The sequence below is a fragment of the Anomaloglossus baeobatrachus genome, chromosome 3 (assembly GCF_048569485.1).
Source record: "Anomaloglossus baeobatrachus isolate aAnoBae1 chromosome 3, aAnoBae1.hap1, whole genome shotgun sequence".
NCBI lineage: Eukaryota > Metazoa > Chordata > Amphibia > Anura > Aromobatidae > Anomaloglossus > Anomaloglossus baeobatrachus.
The window spans coordinates 652,662,799-652,681,986 of record NC_134355.1 but is presented as its reverse complement, the minus strand read 5'-3'; positions in this window follow the sequence as shown (position 1 = coordinate 652,681,986).

Genomic DNA, 19,188 nt, shown 5'->3' with positions numbered 1-19,188 from the left:
ATCCTTGATGCGACCGGACAGCCCCTCCCAGAAGGCGGCAGTCAATGCCTCGTTGTTCCAGCCTAGCTCAGAGGCAAGCGTGCGGAACTGGATGGCTTACTGGCCCACCGACAAGGTTCCTTGGCGTAGCCGGAGGAGCAAGGAGGTAACCGCGGTAGTGCGTCCCGGTTCATCAAAGGTACTTCGAAAAGCCTGAAGGAATTCCCGGATGTCGGTCGTTACCGGATCCTCATTCTCCCACAACGGATTTATCCAGGCCAGAGCTTCGCCTTCTAGGTGTGACATTAGAAATGCCACTTTTGCTTGGTCCAAAACAAACAGGTGCGGGAGCAGCTGGAAATGCAGAGAGCACTGGTTCAAGAAGCCTCTGCAGGTCTTGGGATCTCCCGCATAGCGAGGCGGTGCAGCAAGGAGGAGATGCGAGGCCGAGGAGACAACGGGTTCGGACGTAGTCGCTGTACGCTGTGTAGATGAGGTCGAGGCGGCAGTCTGTAACGTATACAAGCGGCTGTCCACAGACGTGTTACGTCCGGATGGTGGAAGCACTGGACCATACACCGATTTCCCCTGAGGAGGCAGCCAGGCCGGTCACCCCGCCAGAGGGTCCTGATGCACAGCAGCCGAAGCACTATTGGTAGCCAGACAGTCCGTAGAGGAGCAGGAAAGGTGTATGTTGCTGAACCCACGGAGTTCTGGACGGTAGTCCGGGTGACGAGGCTCAGGGTCCGAGGCCGGGTTGTAGGGTCAGGTGGAATCCGGAACCTGCTGAGCGATGGGGCGGGTCACCGAACGAAGCCAGGGACTGGAGACTGGCGGAGCTGCAGAGGTGGTGGAACATCCGCCGAAGTCACCGTCAGGGTCCAGGGATGGACTTGGTTCGGAGCGGCTGGCGTGGCAGGACAGGCTCTGCAAGACAGACAGGGTTAATACAGGGCAAGGCACAGGGTAAAGCAATACGGGGACCTGAACACTAGCTTGCTAAACACGTAGAACAGGCCCCGCCCACCAGGAAAGAGAAACCTAATATACCCTGTACCTGTCTATGCAATATCCTGTTTCTGGGTGCTGGCCCTTTAAGAGAGGGTCAATGACCGCGCGCGCGCCCTAATGCGCATGCGCGAGGCCCGTGTGCCAGAAGCCAGTCCAGGAAGCGGTGAGGAGGAAGCAGGAGCGCCCGGCTGTGTGTCCCATGTCGCAGAGGAGCACCGGGAGCGGGGAGCAGGACACAAGGAGGGTGCAGGCGAGGAGGACGGGACCGGGACCGGGGTGGTGAGCAGGGGACGCCGGCGGGAACCGGGGAGCGGGCCACGGGGACCGGAGTGCGGGGCACGGGGACCGGAGAGCGGGGCCCGGGGACCGGGAAGCGTGACAGTACCCCCTCCCCCACGCCCCCCTCCCCGCAACCGGGACAGGAAGGCACGTATCAGAGGAGTGCCAACATTCTCCCGGGGCTCCCAGGACCTATACTCGGGACCATACCCCGCCCAGTCCACCAGGAAATATTGTCGACCTCGCACGGTCTTCATGGCCACGATATCCCTTACCGCATAGATGTCCTCATCAGCGATGGGAGGAGGAGAAGTACCGAGACCAGCGGAGAAGGGACCAAGGACAACAGGCTTGAGCAGGGAGACATGGAAGGAGTTGGGTATCCGCATCGTGGCCGGGAGCTGCAGCTTGTAGGAGACTGCATTAATCTTGCTGATGACTTTAAACGGCCCGATGTAACGAGGACCCAACTTGTACGATGGCAACTTCAATCGGACATATTTGGATGCAAGCCAGACCAAATCACCAGGGGAGAAACACGGGGGATCCAGGCGCCGTTTGTCCGCATGTCTCTTCATCCGCAAAGAAGCACGCTCTAGGGAAGTCTTGACAGAGCTCCATATAGCTGTGAAGTCCCGGACCAGAGCATCTGCTGCGGGGACGTCGGAAGCCGAGGATACCGGCAATGGGACAGAAGGCTGAAGTCCGTAAACGACTCGGAAGGGAGAGCAGGAAGTGGACTCGCTGATGTGGTGGTTGTGGGAGAACTCAGCCCAAGGAAGAAGCGCAGACCAGTCATCGTGATGGGCATTAACGTAGTGGCGCAGGAAGGAGGTCAGGATCTGATTGACCCATTCCACTTGCCCATTCGACTGAGGATGGTAGGCTGAAGAGAAGTCCAGAGATACTCCCAGATGTGTGCAGAGGGCTCTCCAGAAGCGCGAGGTAAACTGAGTTCCTCTGTCGGACACAATGTGTGTGGGAAAGCCATGCAATCGGAATATATGTTGTATGAAGGAGTCAGCTAGTTCCTGGGCAGAGGGCAGCCCGACCATGGGAATGAAGTGAGCCATTTTTGAGAAACGATCCACCACAACCCATATGACTGTGTGTCCAGAGGATAAGGGTAAGTCCGTAATGAAGTCCATTGCAATATGTTGCCACGGAACGGAAAGAATGGGCAGAGGCAGAAGACGTCCATATGGTAGGTGCTTGGGTGTCTTTTTCCGGGCACAGGACGAATAGGCTGAGACGAAGGTTGCGACGTCTTTACGGAGAGACGGCCACCAATAGTGACGGACAATCGTACTCCATGTCTTCTTCTGACCAGCGTGGCAGGCGATCTTTGAGGCATGGCCCCATTGCAGGACTCTATGTCTGTCAGAGACATAGGTTTTCCCAGGGGGTATCTGAGTCAGAGCGACAGGAGCCACCGGAATGACTTTACTGGGGCTGATGATGGGCTGGAACGTCTCCTCCTCCAGCTCTATGGGCACGAAGGACCTAGACAAGGCGTCTGCCCGCACGTTCTTGTCCGCGGGCCAAAAATGGAGTTGGAAATCAAAACGAGCGAAAAACAAGGACCAGCGGGCTTGTCGTGGGTTCAGTCTTTGGGCTGACCGCAGATACTCCAGATTCTTGTGGTCCGTGTAGATAATCACAGGATATACAGCTCCCTCCAGGAGGTAGCGCCATTCCTCCAAGGCCAGCTTGACAGCCAGTAGCTCCCGATCACCGATGGTGTAGTTGCGTTCGGGTGCCGAAAAGCTCTTGGAGAAGAATCCGCATGTAACCATCTTCCCAGAGCAGGATTTCTGCATCAACACTGCCCCGGCCCCTGAGGAGAAGGCATCCACCTCTAAGGTGAACTGTCGGTTCAATTCAGGGCGATGAAGAACTTGGGAGGAAGCAAACGCCTGTTTCAATGAGCAGAACGCGGCATCGGCCGCCGGTGGCCAGTCCTTAGGGTTAGCTCCCTTCCTGGTTAAGGCAGACAGAGGCGCAGTCAGGGCAGAGAAGTGCGGGATGAATTGCCGATAATAGTTCGCAAAGCCAAGGAAGCGTTGGATAGCCTTCAGTCCGGATGGAGGAGGCCAGTTGAGGATGGAAGACACTTTCTTGGGGTCCATCTGCAGGCCGGTGAACGAGATTACATAACCCAGAAAGGGAAGGGACGACTTTTCAAAGACGCACTTCTCGTATTTGGCGTACAGACGGTTCTCTCTAAGCCTTTGGAGTACTAGCTGCACGTTCTCTCTGTGGGTCTGTAGGTCCGGAGAGAAGACCAGGATGTCGTCTAGATACACCACGACACAGACATAGAGGAGATCTCTGAACACGTCGTTTACCAATTCTTGGAAGACTGCCGAAGCATTACACAGACCAAAGGGCATGACACAATACTCGTAGTGCCCATCCCGAGTGTTGAATGCGGTCTTCCATTCGTCTCCAGAGCGAATGCGAACCAGGTTATAGGCCCCACGGAGGTCCAACTTGGTAAATACACGAGCTCCTCGGAGCCGATCGAATAGTTCGGGGATGAGAGGCAGAGGGTATTTGTTTTTTACGGTGATCTGGTTTAATCCCCGGTAGTCAATGCAAGGGCGCAGATCACCCTCCTTCTTCTTGACAAAGAAAAACCCTGCTCCGGCAGGGGACGAGGATCTCCGAATGAAGCCCTTAGCCAGGCTCTCGGTGATATAGGCAGACATGGCCCGTGTTTCAGCAGGGGACAAGGGGTATATTCTTCCTCTAGGAGGCGTAGTTCCTGGCAAGAGATCGATGGCACAGTCGCAGGGACGATGAGGCGGTAGTACCTCCGACTCCTTTTTATCAAAAACGTCCGAGAAGGACCAGTAGGCAGAAGGCAGTCCTGGTAGAGACTCTGGAACCGGAGGTCGTCGGATGGGCTGGATGGATTTCAGGCATCTCTCGTGACACGAGGAGCCCCATCGGGTAATTTCACCTGTACTCCAGCTGACCGACGGTTCATGTGCCCGTAACCATGGGAGTCCCAGCAGGATCTGATGAGACATGCGCGGGAGGACGTAGAAGGTGATCTTCTCGGTGTGCAGGTCACCGATCCGTAAGTCCACAGCCTTGGTGATCAGTGAGACGTGTCAGAGAGGGGTCTCCCATCTACAGAGGCGATCACCAGCGGTTTTTCTAGTGGGAGAACAGGCACCTGGTACTTATCCACTGTGGCCTGCTGGATGAAGTTGCCTGCTGCTCCGGAATCGAGATACGCCTCTGCCGTGAACCGGGTCTCTTCTGTAGTGACTTGAACAGTCCATGTAACGGAGTCTGAGAGAGTCCCAGCACCTAGGGTGGCCTCTCCTACCAAGCCTAGGCTTTGGAGTTTCCCGGCTTCTCAGGACAAGAGCGTAGCAGGTGTGTGCCATCACCGCAGTAGAAGCAGAGACCCTTTGCTAGTCGTTCTGCTCTGCGTTGCTCAGACTGCCTCAGGCGGTCAATCTGCATGGGCTCGATGGTAGACGCGCCAGGTGACGCCGACTGGGGAGTGATGGACTTCTGTGGTGGGGAGAAGTGCCTTATCGGACGCCTCTCGCGGGACACCTCTTTGGCTCGTTCCTGAAAGCGAAGATCCACTCGAGTCGCTAGATCAATCAGGGCATCCAGGGTGGAAGGCACGTCACGACCAGCCAGCTCATCTTTAATACGACCCGAGAGTCCTTCCCAGAAGGCGGCGGTTAGAGCCTCATTGTTCCACCCTAATTCCGAAGCCAAGGTGCGAAAACGTATAGCATATTGGCCCACCGTCAGAGTCTCCTGACGTAGCCGGAGGAGGGATGAGGCAGACGCGGAGGCGCGTCCGGGCTCGTCAAAGGTGCCACGAAAAGCCTGCAGGAACTCTTGGATGTCGGTGGTTACCGGATCCTCCTTCTCCCACAAGGGGTTCATCCAGGCCAGTGCCTCTCCCTCTAGATGGGACATCATGAACGCGACCTTGGCTTGGTCAGAGGCAAAAAGGTGCGGCAGCAGCTTGAAATGGAGGGAGCATTGATTTATGAATCCCCTGCAGGTCTTGGGATCTCCGGCGTACCGGGGTGGTGAGGCCAAACGAAGTTTGGAAGTATCCGAGGAGGCTGCCACGGGAGCTGCGGCCGTGGATTGCACAGTGGAAACCTGAGATGCCAAGGACGTGGCCGTTGCTTGTAGCGTGTTCAGGCGGGTATCCACAGAAGACATGAAGGACAGCATGCGGGTCTGGGTCTCGCGCTGTCGTACGAGTTCCTGCTGCAAGGCCACTAGTGCTTCGGCGGGATCCATCGCCTGTTCTTGCTGTCACGTCCGGATGGTGGAAGCATTGGACCATACACCGATTTCCCCTGAGGAGGCATCCAGGCCGGTCACCCCGCCAGAGGATCCTGATGCACGGCAGCCGAAGCACTATTGGTAGCCAGACAGTCCGTAGAGGAGCAGGAAAGGTGTATGTTGCTGAACCCACGGAGTTCTGGACGGTAGTCCGGGTGACGAGGCTCAGGGTCCGAGGCCGGGTTGTAGGGTCAGGCGGAATCCGGAACCTGCTGAGCGATGGGGCGGGTCACCGAACGGAGCCAGGGACTGGAGACTGGCGGAGCTGCAGAGGTGGTGGAACATCCGCCGAAGTCACCGTCAGGGTCCAGGGATGGACTTGGTTCGGAGCGGCTGGCGTGGCAGGACAGGCTCTGCGAGACAGACAGGGTTAATACAGGGCAAGGCACAGGGTAAAGCAATACGGGGACCTGAACACTAGCTTGCTAAACACGTAGAACAGGCCCCGCCCACCAGGAAAGAGAAACCTAATATACCCTGTACCTGTCTATGCAATATCCTGTTTCTGGGTGCTGGCCCATTAAGAGAGGGTCAATGACCGCGCGCCCGCGCCCTAATGCGCATGCGCGAGGCCCTTGTGCCAGAAGCCAGTCCAGGAAGCGGTGAGGAGGAAGCAGGAGCGCCCGGCTGTGTGTCCTATGTCACAGAGGAGCGCCGGGAGCGGGGAGCAGGACACAAGGAGGGTGCAGGCGAGGAGGACGGACCCGGCCAGGGGTGCGTGAGCATGGGGACAGCCCGGCCCCCCCCCCCCCCCCCCCCCCCCCCCCCCCCCCCCCCCCCCCCCCCCCCCCCCCCCCCCCCCCCCCCCCCCCCCCCCCCCCCCCGGGACCGGGACCGGGGTGGTGAGCAGGGGACGCCGGCGGGAACCGGGGAGCGGGCCACGGGGACCGGAGTGCGGGGCACGGGGACCGGAGAGCGGGGCCCGGGGACCGGGAAGCGTGACAAGACGTCAGGAAATTCAATATACGGGTTAAGGTTTCTCTTTGTCGCACCAGTTCCTGGCGCAGTTCAGCCAGTTCAGACGTCTGTGCTCCGGCGGAATCCTTGGCCTGATCAATCTGTCAGGGCAGGGAGGACTGGTAGGCCCAGGAGGTGGATCCACTGGACCATGCACCCCACCGGAGGGCAGGGTACACGGCAGCCGGAGCACTGGCGTGGCAGAGACAGGTATAACCAGGTCACCAGGGTCACGGAGTTCTTTAAGACGGTAGAGAATGCTGGTACAGGTAACAGGACACGGCACAAGGGGACCTGAGCACCTAGCTTTCAAAGACTAGATTCAAGACACGTTGATCAGGCCCCGCCCACATGGAATGGCAAGTCTTATATACCCAGCACAGCCCTATGTCATTTCCTGCTTCAGGTGTGCTGGGCCTATAAGACCAGGAGAGTGGGCGCGGCCTGGTCCGATACAGAGGCATTAGTCAGAGTCAGATTCCTGAGACCAGGAACAGAACACAGGAGAGCACGAGCGGGGGCGGTAGCCGTGACCGGAGGACACGTGCACCGGATCAGTAAGTACGGAGCGGTGGTGCGATGCAGGTACGACTGGATCAGTGTGTACGGAGCGGTGGTGCGATGCAGGAACCGGGTCTGTGGGTAAGGAGGGCTGCCGGGACACCGGGAGCGTGACAGGTGGTCAACCAGCTGGAAGTCCAGCTCTGACAGTTTTGCCGTGGTCACTTGTGCAGTGTGAGTGGAGGCGTTGTCTTGCAGGAACAAGATTCCTTTGGACAGCTTGCCATGCCTTTTGTCCTTCACAGCTGCCTTCAAATGGTCCAAAAGTTCAATGTAATACCTTGAATTGATGGTGAAACCCTTTTGAAGGTAGTCCACTTGCAGCACGCCCTCCTTATCCCAGAACACAGACACCATCACCTTAGTGGCTGATATTTGCACCCTAAACTTCTTTGGACGAGGAGAACCACTGTACCGCCACTCTTTTGACTGCTCCTTGTTTTCAGAGTCACGCAAATAAATTCAGGTCTCATCCATAGTGACCAGTCGCTCCAGGAAGTTCTTATCAGTCCGGAAACGCCGACAAATGGAGCGGGAAGTTTTCACTCGCATGCTTCTCGGATCTATTGTCAAACATTTAGGGACCCACTTTGCAGTTAGCTTCCTCATGTCCAAATGTTTATGGATAATGACACAAACACGTTCACGGGAAATCTCCATGATGTCTCTTATTGCTTTAGCTGAAATCCTTGCTTCTACAGTATGAGGTTGTGCAGAACATTGACGATCTCCAGAACAACAACCATTCTCGGTCGTCCAGGACGTTCCTCATCATTGGTGCTGAAGTGGCCCGTTTATATTTGGCAACCCAGTTCTTAACTGTGGAATATGAAGGGCATTGATCCCCCAATGTCTGCGACATATCACCATGAATGTTCTACACAGACTTTCCTTGCAGAAACAAGAAATTTATCACTCCTGTGCTCTCAGTTGCTGTGAATATCGCATTAGACTCCGCCATTTTGTTTTCCCGCGTACATAGTATACTGTTGCTGTGAAGCCTCTCACCTGCAGCGATCGCCTCCGGGACCTCAGGGACTTCTCTCAACCTCCAGGGATGCCGCAAAGTCTTCATGTGCTGGAAATCTTCCGGCAACAGGTATGTCAGGTTAACTTTAATAGGAATCGTGACGTCACTCTCGGTTTTGCGGTCAGGGTGAGGGGTGACCACCACTGCAATTTAACGAGCGTCTGGGGCTGATGGTGTCTGCAGTCTGGTGTTATGGCCTCCCAAGAGTGAGGCTGGCCCAGGGGCTCGGGTGTATATGCGTGGAACCACAGGTCACAGAATAACTCAAACATAGTCCAGAATGTCTTTCAGGGTTTTTACTCACGTTCAGTTGTACACTGTGAGGTAACCCGGGCGATGCTGAGATAGACTGCAGGGAGAACCAGGATATACAAAAAAGAAAATCCAGCACGACATCCAATGGATAAAAATCTTCTGTTTGCTTCATTAATCCATGTTAAAAGGTGAAGTTAAAATACAGACAAGGGACGCGTTTCGGAATATACTTCCTTATTCACAATCCTATACAGACTAACATAAAACAGTTCCTTATAAAGGCAAGGTAGAATGGGTCAGGAAATGACATCATATGTTAATGAACCACAAACAAAAAAAAAGAAAAAAAAGGGGCTGACAATTCAATACAAATATAATAGATCATTTTTCAAATTCATACCCATTGGATATCTTGTGTGCATATAATAAATCCATTTGGCCTCTCTATAACGTAATAATTTCTTTATATCACCACCCCTTTTGGGAAGATTAACTCTTTCAATAGCATTCACTTTCAAACTACTACAACTCCCATGATGTTCCTTCAAAAAATGTTGAGAGGCCCCTGACAGGCTCCTGGTTGTACTATTTGCGGCATCATATATATGCTCTGATACACGGCGTCTCATAGTTCTTAGAGTGCTTCCAACATATTGTTTTTTACATGTGTCACATGACAAAAGATATATAACATTAGACGTTCCACAATTTATTAATGAATTTATATTGTATTTTTTTCCAGTTGTAAAAGATACAAAACTTTTTGTATTATGTATATATTTGCACAAACCACAATTTTTCCGGCCACATTTGACCGATCCTGTGATGGGCAACCACATACATTTGTCTGAAATTTTAACACTATGAGATCTGGTGTTGTGATCACTGGGGGCCAAAACATTTCCTAGGGACATGTTGTTTCTAGAAACAAACTTCACTCCTTGTCCCAAAATTCCATTCAAGATTGGATCGACTGACAGTATTGGGAGGAACTTTTTTACGATGTGAACTACATCATAAAAATCTTTGCTAAATCTGGTGGAAAATATTACCTGTGAATCACTAAGATCACTATTTTTAGCAATATGAATTTTATCCTCCAAATATTGACTTCTCGGTTTTAAATCAGTTTTATCTTTTGCTTTATCAATAATTTTTTTGGAGTAACCTCTATTTTGTAATCTCCTACTAATAGTTTCACATTCGTTTTGGTACATCTCAGAATTTGTGCAGCATCCCTTCGCACGTATAAATTCTCCTGCTGGTAAATTAGTGGTGATATGTTTGGGGTGGCAGCTCCAGGCGTGTAATAGGGAGTTGCCTGCTGATTTTTTTCGATATAAGCTACACTCCACCTTTTTGTTAAGAGAGTTACCTTCCAAAAAAATATCTAAAAACGCAATGCGGTTTTTGTGTTGTTCAAAAGTGAAAAAAATATTACACGGGTTATTATTGATATAGTTGATGAAGTAAAAAATGTGTTCTTCAGACCCACGCCAAATAATAAGCACATCATCTATAAATCTTAAAAAAATATGAATGTTTGTGCTAAATGGATTACAAATGTCAAAAATATATTGCTCCTCCCACCAACTCATGTAAATATTCGCCAGAGACGGGGAAAATTTCGCTCCCATAGAACAACCTTTGTTTTGAATGTAAAAATCATTAGAAAACATCAAAAAATTGTTTTTTAACAAAAAGTGTGCAGCAGTCAAAATAAATTCTTGTAGGTCTGGCGAATAGTTACTATATTTGTTCAGTTGGTGTTTGAGGGCAATCAAAGCAAGATTATGAGGAATGGATGAATACAATGATTGCACATCGCAGGTTATCCAACTAAAATCTTCCTGCCAGGAGATATTATTCATTACATTTAGTACATGTTTTGAATCCTGTAAAAAACTGGGGAAGTTTTGTGACAAAGTTTGCAATCTTGTATCCACCCATTCTGATAAATGTTCCAGGAGAGAATCAATACCTGAAACTATAGGACGAAAAATCGGAGGAAAAATTTCTTTGTGAAGTTTTGGTAATGCATGAAATAAGGGGATACGTGAGTCTGAAGGACACAAATAATCAACTTGTTTTTTATTTAAAATTCCCAAATGTAATCCCTCCTGCAATAAACTCAGTAATGATTCATTAATTTTGCTAGAGGGATCATTGGGAATTTTTTTTATATGTATTTTCATCATTCAGCATGTGATTTAATTCTCGTGTATATAAGGATTTGTCTATGATAGCAATGGAACCTCCTTTATCTGAATTTCTGACAATGATGTATGGATTTTCATTTAATGATTTTAGGGCTGTTTTTTGTCTGCTAGATATTTTAGAACAGAACTTTTTTTCTTTTCTATGTAACTTTGTAAGTTCAGATTCCACCATGTGTTGGAAATCCTCCATCGACTGAGTCCGTGTCTGAACAGGGTAGAAGGAAGGATTTGGAACATGGGTGGAGAAACTAGAATCTTGCAGAGACATTAATTTACCACCATTGTCGGACAAATCTCGCAAAATCTGAATGGACAATTGCTCATTAAGGGTATGTGCGCACATTGCTTTTTACCTGCTTTTTACCTGCTTTTTACCTGCTTTTTTGCTGCTTTTTCTTCTGCGCTGTTTAATGCCAAAATGGATGTGTTCTTCTATTCAAGCAAAGTCTATGGGAATTTGGGTTTCTTGTTCACACTATGTTGTTCAAAATGCAGCCTTTTTGTGGCAGAACTTTGGTCAAAAACTCAGCTTTGCAGTGCAAAACCCAAATGGCAAAAACAATTGACATGTTGCTTCTTTGAAAAGCTGAGTTTTTGACCAAAGTTCTGCCACAAAAAGGCAGCATTTTGAACAACATAGTGTGAACAAGAAACCCAAATTCCCATAGACTTTGCTTGAATAGAAGAACACATCCATTTTGGCATTAAACAGCGCAGAAGAAAAAGCAGCAAAAAAGTATGTAAAAAGCAGGTAAAAAGCAACGTGCGCACATACCCTAAAGGAAGAAAAAGTTAGTTTACCAACATTAGGGTAAGTTCACACAGTGCGTTTTTCTCGGCGTTTTTGCGCAGTTTTCGGGTGCGTTTTTGCTCAGAAAACTGCATGACTGTGCTTCCCCAGCAAAGCCTATGAGTTTTCATTTTTGCTGTCTGCACACAGCGTTTTTTTTCAGCTGCGTTTTTGTGGTGCCACAAAAACGCAGCATGTCAATTATTCCCGCGTTTTTCACTGCGCTTTTCATCCATTGAGTGCAATGGGATGTTGAAAGACGCAATGAGAATTGCAAATAGCTGCGTTTTGGTGCGTTTCTAAGACCAAAAACGCAGCTATAAACGCAGGAGGTGGGTAGTAAAGTGACATGTACAGGAAGAGGATTCCTTCTGTCAGTAAACACAGAAGCGTGAATCCTCCCGGTACCGTCACCGCCGCTTCCACCTCCCGTCCTGGGCAAGTATGCTGCCGTGCGGCGCCATGTCTGGGCGGGAGGTGGAAGCGGCTGCGAAACCAAAAGTGAACAGTAGAAAAAAAAAAAGTTATACTCACCTGTCTGCAGCCTCCCGGTGCCATGCCCGCTCCCATCTCCTCTCACGGTATCGCCGCTCCGAGTGTGTGCAGTCTCACCGGGCAGTACGATAGATGCAGGACCTGGTGATGGATCAACTGATGCAGTCACCTGACGCATCAGGTGATCGTAAGTATCGCGGTGACGCGGGCGCCCGGCTGGTTTAAGCTATCAGCGGATGCGTCAGGAGACTTCATCCCTGATTACCGGCAGCTGCAGCAGCGATCGGACAGGATCAGACTCCCGCCCCATCGCTCCAGGAGCTGCCGGTAATCAGCACATAAGTGAGTATTTTTTTTTGCACCGATGCATCTGCTGGTTGTATAAACGGCTTTTATACAATCAGCTGATGTGTGATGTGCTTCAGCCCCTAGAACCTGACACATCATCTGATCGCTTTGCCTTCCAGCAAACCGATCAGATGATATTGGATCCGGATTGGACGGCGCGGGACCCTTGACCCAGGATTACTGCGGGGGGGGTTCTTTATTTCAATAAAGATGGAGTCACTAATTGTGTTGTGTTTTATTTCTAATAAAAATATTTTTTTGTGTGTTGTGTTTTTTTTTATCTTTACTAGAAATTCATGGTGGCCATGTCTAATATTGGCGTGACACCATGAATTTCGGGCTTAGGGCCAGCTATACAGCTAGCCCTAACCCCATTATTACCCAGCGAGCCACCCGGCATCAGGGCAGCTGGAAGAGTTGGATACAGCGCCAGAAGATGGCGCTTCTATGAAAGCGCCATTTTCTTGGGTGGCTGCGGGACTGCAATTCACAGCGGGGGTGCCCAGAAAGCATGGGCACCCTGCACTGTGGATTCCAATTCCCAGCTGCCTAGTTGTACCCGGCTGGACTCAAAAATTGGGCGAAACCCACGTCATTTTTTTAAAAAAATTATTTCATGAAATTCATGAAATAATTAAAAAAAAAGGGCTTCCCTATATTTTTGGTTCCCAGCCGGGTACAAATAGGCAGCTGGGGGTTGGGGGCAGCCCGTACCTGCCTGCTGTACCCGGCTAGCAGACAAAAATATGGCGAAGCCCACGTCATTTTTTTTGTTTGGGGGGGGCAAAGTCCCTCAAGCATACAGTCCTGGATGGAGCATGCTGAGCCTTGTAGTTCTGCAGCTGCTGTCTGCTCTCCTGCATACACTATTGGATGGAGTATGCTGAGCCTTGTAGTTCTGCAGCTGTCTGCTCTTCTGCATACACTAGTGGAGAATGAAGAACACATTGAAGAAGGAAATGACATCAGACCTTTTTTTTTTGTTCACTGATAAAAAACGCATAAAGACGCAGTGAGCAAAAACGCAGCAAAACGCAGCAAAAAAACGCACCAAATCGCGACAAAATGCGTGCGTTTTTTGCCGCGTTTTTTTGCCGCGGGTGCGTTTTTGTGCGTTTTTTGCAGCAAAAAACGCACAAAAACGCAGCGTCAAAAAAACGCAGTGTTTGAACCTAGCCTTATTTGCACAAATAAAAGACTCTTCTATTGGTTTATCACAGAGTGTCTGATCTAGAACAGGTGTTGTAATGTTCAAAGGTCCACTCGATTGAGCCCCGTTCACACTAACAGAATCAGTTTCTAGGTCTCTACATTGTTCAGGATAAGATGTCAAGTTCTCAATTGATTGGATATCAGACGCTGATGAGAGCTCTCCATTTGCAAGATTGGAAGAAGAGGAAACATTTATGTCTGCTTTTTCTATTTGATGAAAGTGTTTTTTCACTGTCAATCTCCTTATGAATTTATTTACATCCAATAAAGTATCAAAAGGTTGACCCTCGTGTCAGGCACAAAACTTAATCCTTTCTTGAGTAAATCAAGTTGATGTTGCTTGATTGTGCAAGCTGATAAGTTCACCACTGTGAAATCCTCCTCAGTTAATAATTGTATTTCTTTTTGAAAAAACTGCGGGTTTTTCTTTGATTGGTGTTTTCTTCCTCCCCTCCTTGTTTTTTTCGGGGGTTTACATTCAACATAGTCACGTTTTTTGAATTTTTTCCATTCACATTTCTTAATGATGTTGAAGGTAAAGCAGAGTCAGAATCAGATAAGTCCGTGTTCACATCTGTGGTTTCAATGTCTGTGGAAGAAAAACTGACTCTAGAGGTGTCAGATGGATAAGATCTGTTTTTCCCTTTAAGGATGGATTTAAAACCTGATTGAAAATTTCTGCGATGTTGTGGCCAGGTATAAACTTGATCTTTACTGTAATCCATGACATCTCTTTTAATTTTTCTTTCTTTAATAGCAGTAATGTTGTCTTCCATTTCCATTAATTTTTTATTTATTCTCATTTTGTGAACATTATAATTGCTGGTATCCATATATTTGGTAAGAGAACTTTCAATTTTTTTAATATTCTCTTCCAAAGTAGTCAATTTAATCTGTTCATGTTCAACAATGAGTGTTATTAATTTAGTAGAACACTCCGACAATATTGTATTCCATTTAGTCATGAAATCGGCATCATATTCTGTAGTTGGGCGTTTGTTCATACGCAGCCCCCTTGGTATCATATTACGTGTGAGATATGACTGCAAAGTCTGTTTGTCCCACCACACTCCAAGGTGAGAGGCCATGGTTTTATCCAAATCAAACATCAGCTGTTCAAATTCTTCATTTTCTGCTTGTGGTATGTCACTATCTATTGAAAAAATATCCGCTACCTTTTTTAACCTTGCCGTAGGATTCAGGTTAAAAAATTCATCCATGTTTGTGATGGTATTATTTTCCATATAAGCAAAAGATACGTTACAATACAATTAATGCATGAAATTACCCGCTATAATAGCTCTGGGAGCAATGGAAAAAGGGGGGCCACTGAAAACAAGTATCAAAAAGAGAAAAAAATTCTCAAATCCAGCTCACCAGTATGTATGAAGTCCAAAGATAGTGCAAGGAAGATGAATCACGGCCATGACACTAGGATATACAAAAAAGAAAATCCAGCACGACATCCAATGGATAAAAATCTTCTGTTTGCTTTATTAATCCATGTTAAAAGGTGAAGTTAAAATACAGACAAGGGACGCGTTTCGGAATATACTTCCTTATTCACAATCCTATACAGACTAACATAAAACAGTTCCTTATAAAGGCAAGGTAGAATGGGTCAGGAAATTACATCATATGTTAATGAACCCCAAACAAAAAAAAAAAAAAGGGGCTGACAATTCAATACAAATATAATAGATCATTTTTCAAATTCATACCCATTGGATATCTTGTGTGCATATAATAAATCCATTTGGCCTCTCTATAACGTAATAATTTCTTTATATCACCACCCCTTTTGGGAAGATTAACTCTTTCAATAGCATTCACTTTCAAACTACTACAACTCCCATGATGTTCCTTCAAAAAATGTTGAGAGGCCCCTGACAGGCTCCTGGTTGTACTATTTGCGGCATCATATATATGCTCTGATACACGGCGTCTCATAGTTCTTAGAGTGCTTCCAACATATTGTTTTTTACATGTGTCACATGACAAAAGATATATAACATTAGACGTTCCACAATTTATTAATGAATTTATATTGTATTTTTTTCCAGTTGTAAAAGATACAAAACTTTTTGTATTATGTATATATTTGCACAAACCACAATTTTTCTGGCCACATTTGACCGATCCTGTGGTGGGAAACCACATACATTTGTCTGAAATTTTAACACTATGAGATCTGGTGTTGTGATCACTGGGGGCCAAAACATTTCCTAGGGACATGTTGTTTCTAGAAACAAACTTCACTCCTTGTCCCAAAATTCCATTCAAGATTGGATCGACTGACAGTATTGGGAGGAACTTTTTTACGATGTGAACTACATCATAAAAATCTTTGCTAAATCTGGTGGAAAATATTACCTGTGAATCACTAAGATCACTATTTTTAGCAATATGAATTTTATCCTCCAAATATTGACTTCTCGGTTTTAAATCAGTTTTATCTTTTGCTTTATCAATAATTTTTTTGGAGTAATCTCTATTTTGTAATCTCCTACTAATAGTTTCACATTCGTTTTGGTACATCTCAGAATTTGTGCAGCATCTCTTCGCACGTATAAATTCTCCTGCTGGTAAATTAGTGGTGATATGTTTGGGGTGGCAGCTCCTGGCGTGTAATAGGGAGTTGCCTGCTGATTTTTTTCGATATAAGCTACACTCCACCTTTTTGTTAAGAGAGTTACCTTCCAAAAAAATATCTAAAAACGCAATGCGGTTTTTGTGTTGTTCAAAAGTGAAAAAAATATTACACGGGTTATTATTGATATGACTCGCCCACCCCAGGGCTATGGGACACCCGGTGCCGGGCCGGACTAGTCCGGTGGTAGTCAGTGGTGGCTGGGCCCGGCTCCGTGGCCCTGGTGGGTGTCAGTAGAATATGTGGCTTAAGTTAAAGTTTGTGTTCGTGACGCCACCTGTGGTATGCGGCTAATAAGCCGCCGCTGCTGTGTGAGGCCTCCGGGATGATGTTATAGCAGCAATGGTAGTACTGCTCCCCACAGGTGGAGCAATGCCCGGGGCACGGTTGGTGCTTGTAAGTGTCTATGCAGATGAAATAACTGAGGCAACTTCAGAGGTGCAGTTCAAGTTCTTTTACTCACAGTTCTTGTCAGGGCAGGCAGAACCCTTGGACTGCTGGGACCGCTGTCAGGGACCTCCGTTTCTGGTTGATTCAGAGTGTGAAATCCGGTTCCCTCTCTTTAGTGTCTCTTTTTCTGCTGTCTTCACTAGCCTTGCCTTAGGTAGATGGACTTGGCTTGGCCTCCATTACAGCCTCCAGGCTGGGGGGTCACCTGTCGGCTGATTACCCCTTTTCTGAAGGTCTGCTCTGGGTTCTGGCCCTGGGAGCTTGCAATTCCCTGGGCCTCGGTTTTTACTGTCTGGAGACTGTCTTTTCACTCCTCCAGTTTCTAGGGACCGTCCCCTGTTGCAGCTAATCACTCCACCGATGTCACTGTGGAACGGGCCACCGCAGCCTGCAGCTACCCGTAGCGCCTCTGGGCCCTCGGCAGCGGTACCCAACAAGGACTGCCCGTGGTACCTCACAGGACTACCTGCGGCCCTGCGACCCTTTCTTCTCTTCTCGTCCTACATGCTCACTCCTCACTCTCCCACTCCCTGAGCGAACTGACTAAACTTGACCTTCCCTTCTCTATCTACTCTCAGATGGCTCCTCCCACCTCCCCAGTTGCTAGGCTACCACCCTATGGGAGCAGGGATGGGTCTTACAGCCCCTCTCAGCATGCAGCATGGGAGGGTTGCCTGCCACTTTCCCTGGTCCTGTGTGTCCCTAACAATGGGTGTAGTGTGAATTTACCAGGAGACCGGAGTTCACTCTCTTCCTCTCCCAGAATAGGGCATCACACCGCAGATGGGGTGCAATGACCTGTGGCGACGGAAGCCTCAGGGGCGCCACACTCCCCCACAGCAAATCCCAGCACGTCCTCGGGCTGAAAAACAACAAAAACAAATGGGAGAACTGCAAAACATTTTTGGTATGCAATAACATAAAACAGCAAAACATTTCTTCCCTTTATGGGAGGCACATATCATGAACGTTGCAAACTTCTTATAAAGAAAACTCTAAGTGTGCACTTCCAGTCCATTGCACGGTTCAGGCAAATCCCCCATAATTCTGGTAGGGGGCACAACGGGTGCAACTAATTACATTTTTGGCTACTACAAGTCCAGTAGCCCGTCAGTTCGTTTCAAACAAACAAAGTAACATCTTCGACCAGCCATTAAGTCCAATGGCCTGGTTGCATCAGACAGATCAACAACATACCAGCCATTAAGTCCAATGGCCTGGTAGGACATAAAACACATACACCACACACCAGCCACTAAGTCCAGTGGCCTGGTATGTCAGGACACCTAAACATTCACCGGGGCCCACATTCCAGTTCAGTGGCCCGGTAGCACATAACATGGGGGGGGTGACGTCTTCACAAAGAATCAGGGGCAGTACAGTAGGAAAGGGTGTCATCTTCGAAAAGAATCAAGGGCAAAACACAAGGGACTTCTTCAAAAAGAATGAGGGGCTATGTACAGTTTGGCAGCTCTTCATCTTCCTTACTCTCTAGGATAGATGTCAGGATCCCACTCCGGCATGGCTCCTGGCAGCAGGTACGCTGATGAGATCATCGTCTGGGTCCCTTGAGCACTGGTCCCTGACCTTCTGCGCTGTCCCGCAGCCTGGATTGGAGTGGGGCTGCCTGTAAGCGTTGCCCGGCGCTGCTGCAGGGGGCTGCTTGTCTGCAGGGGGCTATTGCTGTGGTCTCTGGGGCCCTGCTTTGGCCGGGCGCCCTGCATCACACGCGCCATGGAGATCTTGGTCTGTGTCTCCTGGGTAACGGTTGTGGGCCCGCTGCAATGTTCTGCGGCCTGAGTCTGTCTGTCTGGAGGGCTGCGGCTGCTGCTGGCAGGGGAATCACTGCGAGATGGCATGGCGCGGCGCCACTCCGGTTCCTCCGGGGCCGCTTCTTCCTGCATAATACGCACATGCAGCGCATACCACCCACGGTCTCCCATCAGCCAGGCATACTCCACCACATCCCCCAGCTTGGCATCGCGTCCTGGATGGCCTCTGGGCAGGTGCTCCTCAATGTTTCTCCGGGCCACAAATACATCCTTGCCCAGACCAGGCTCCCGGATGAAGCCCCAGCCATCTTTTTGCCGAAAATCAACTATGGTGCCCCGTCGTACTGGGCACTCGGTCCCTTTCAGGGCCTTCCTGACTTCCTCCTTAGAGGCCAGATTTGCGACTTCTCGGGCCCTTCTTTTCTTCTCCCGGAGTTCCCGCTCCCGCTGGTACTCGGCCACCAGCCTCTGGCACGTCAGCTCATTGGCCAGGGGAGTTTCCTTGGGGCGCAGCGGCCGCTGCAGTCCCCTGGTCTCTATGGGCGCTGCGTCCCAGTTCACTCCCGGGGATGCCATTCCCAGGAGGTTCACAGGGGGACTCGGCAGGGGGCCCACTAGCGGTTCGGGGGTCATCCCACCCCAAGCTCCGTCCACGGGGGTCTCAGGCAGGCCTCCGGTGCCCCACCGGGCGTCCGCAGGGCAGACCGGAAAGGCCAGAGGGTCGGTGAAGGGGCTAAGCGGGGGTTCATGGCGGGGCCGTGGGTCCGGACTGGACGGGGTCTCTGGTTGCTCACCCTGCACTTGCTCCGCGGCATCCATCCACCGTTCCAGATCCTCCGGCACCC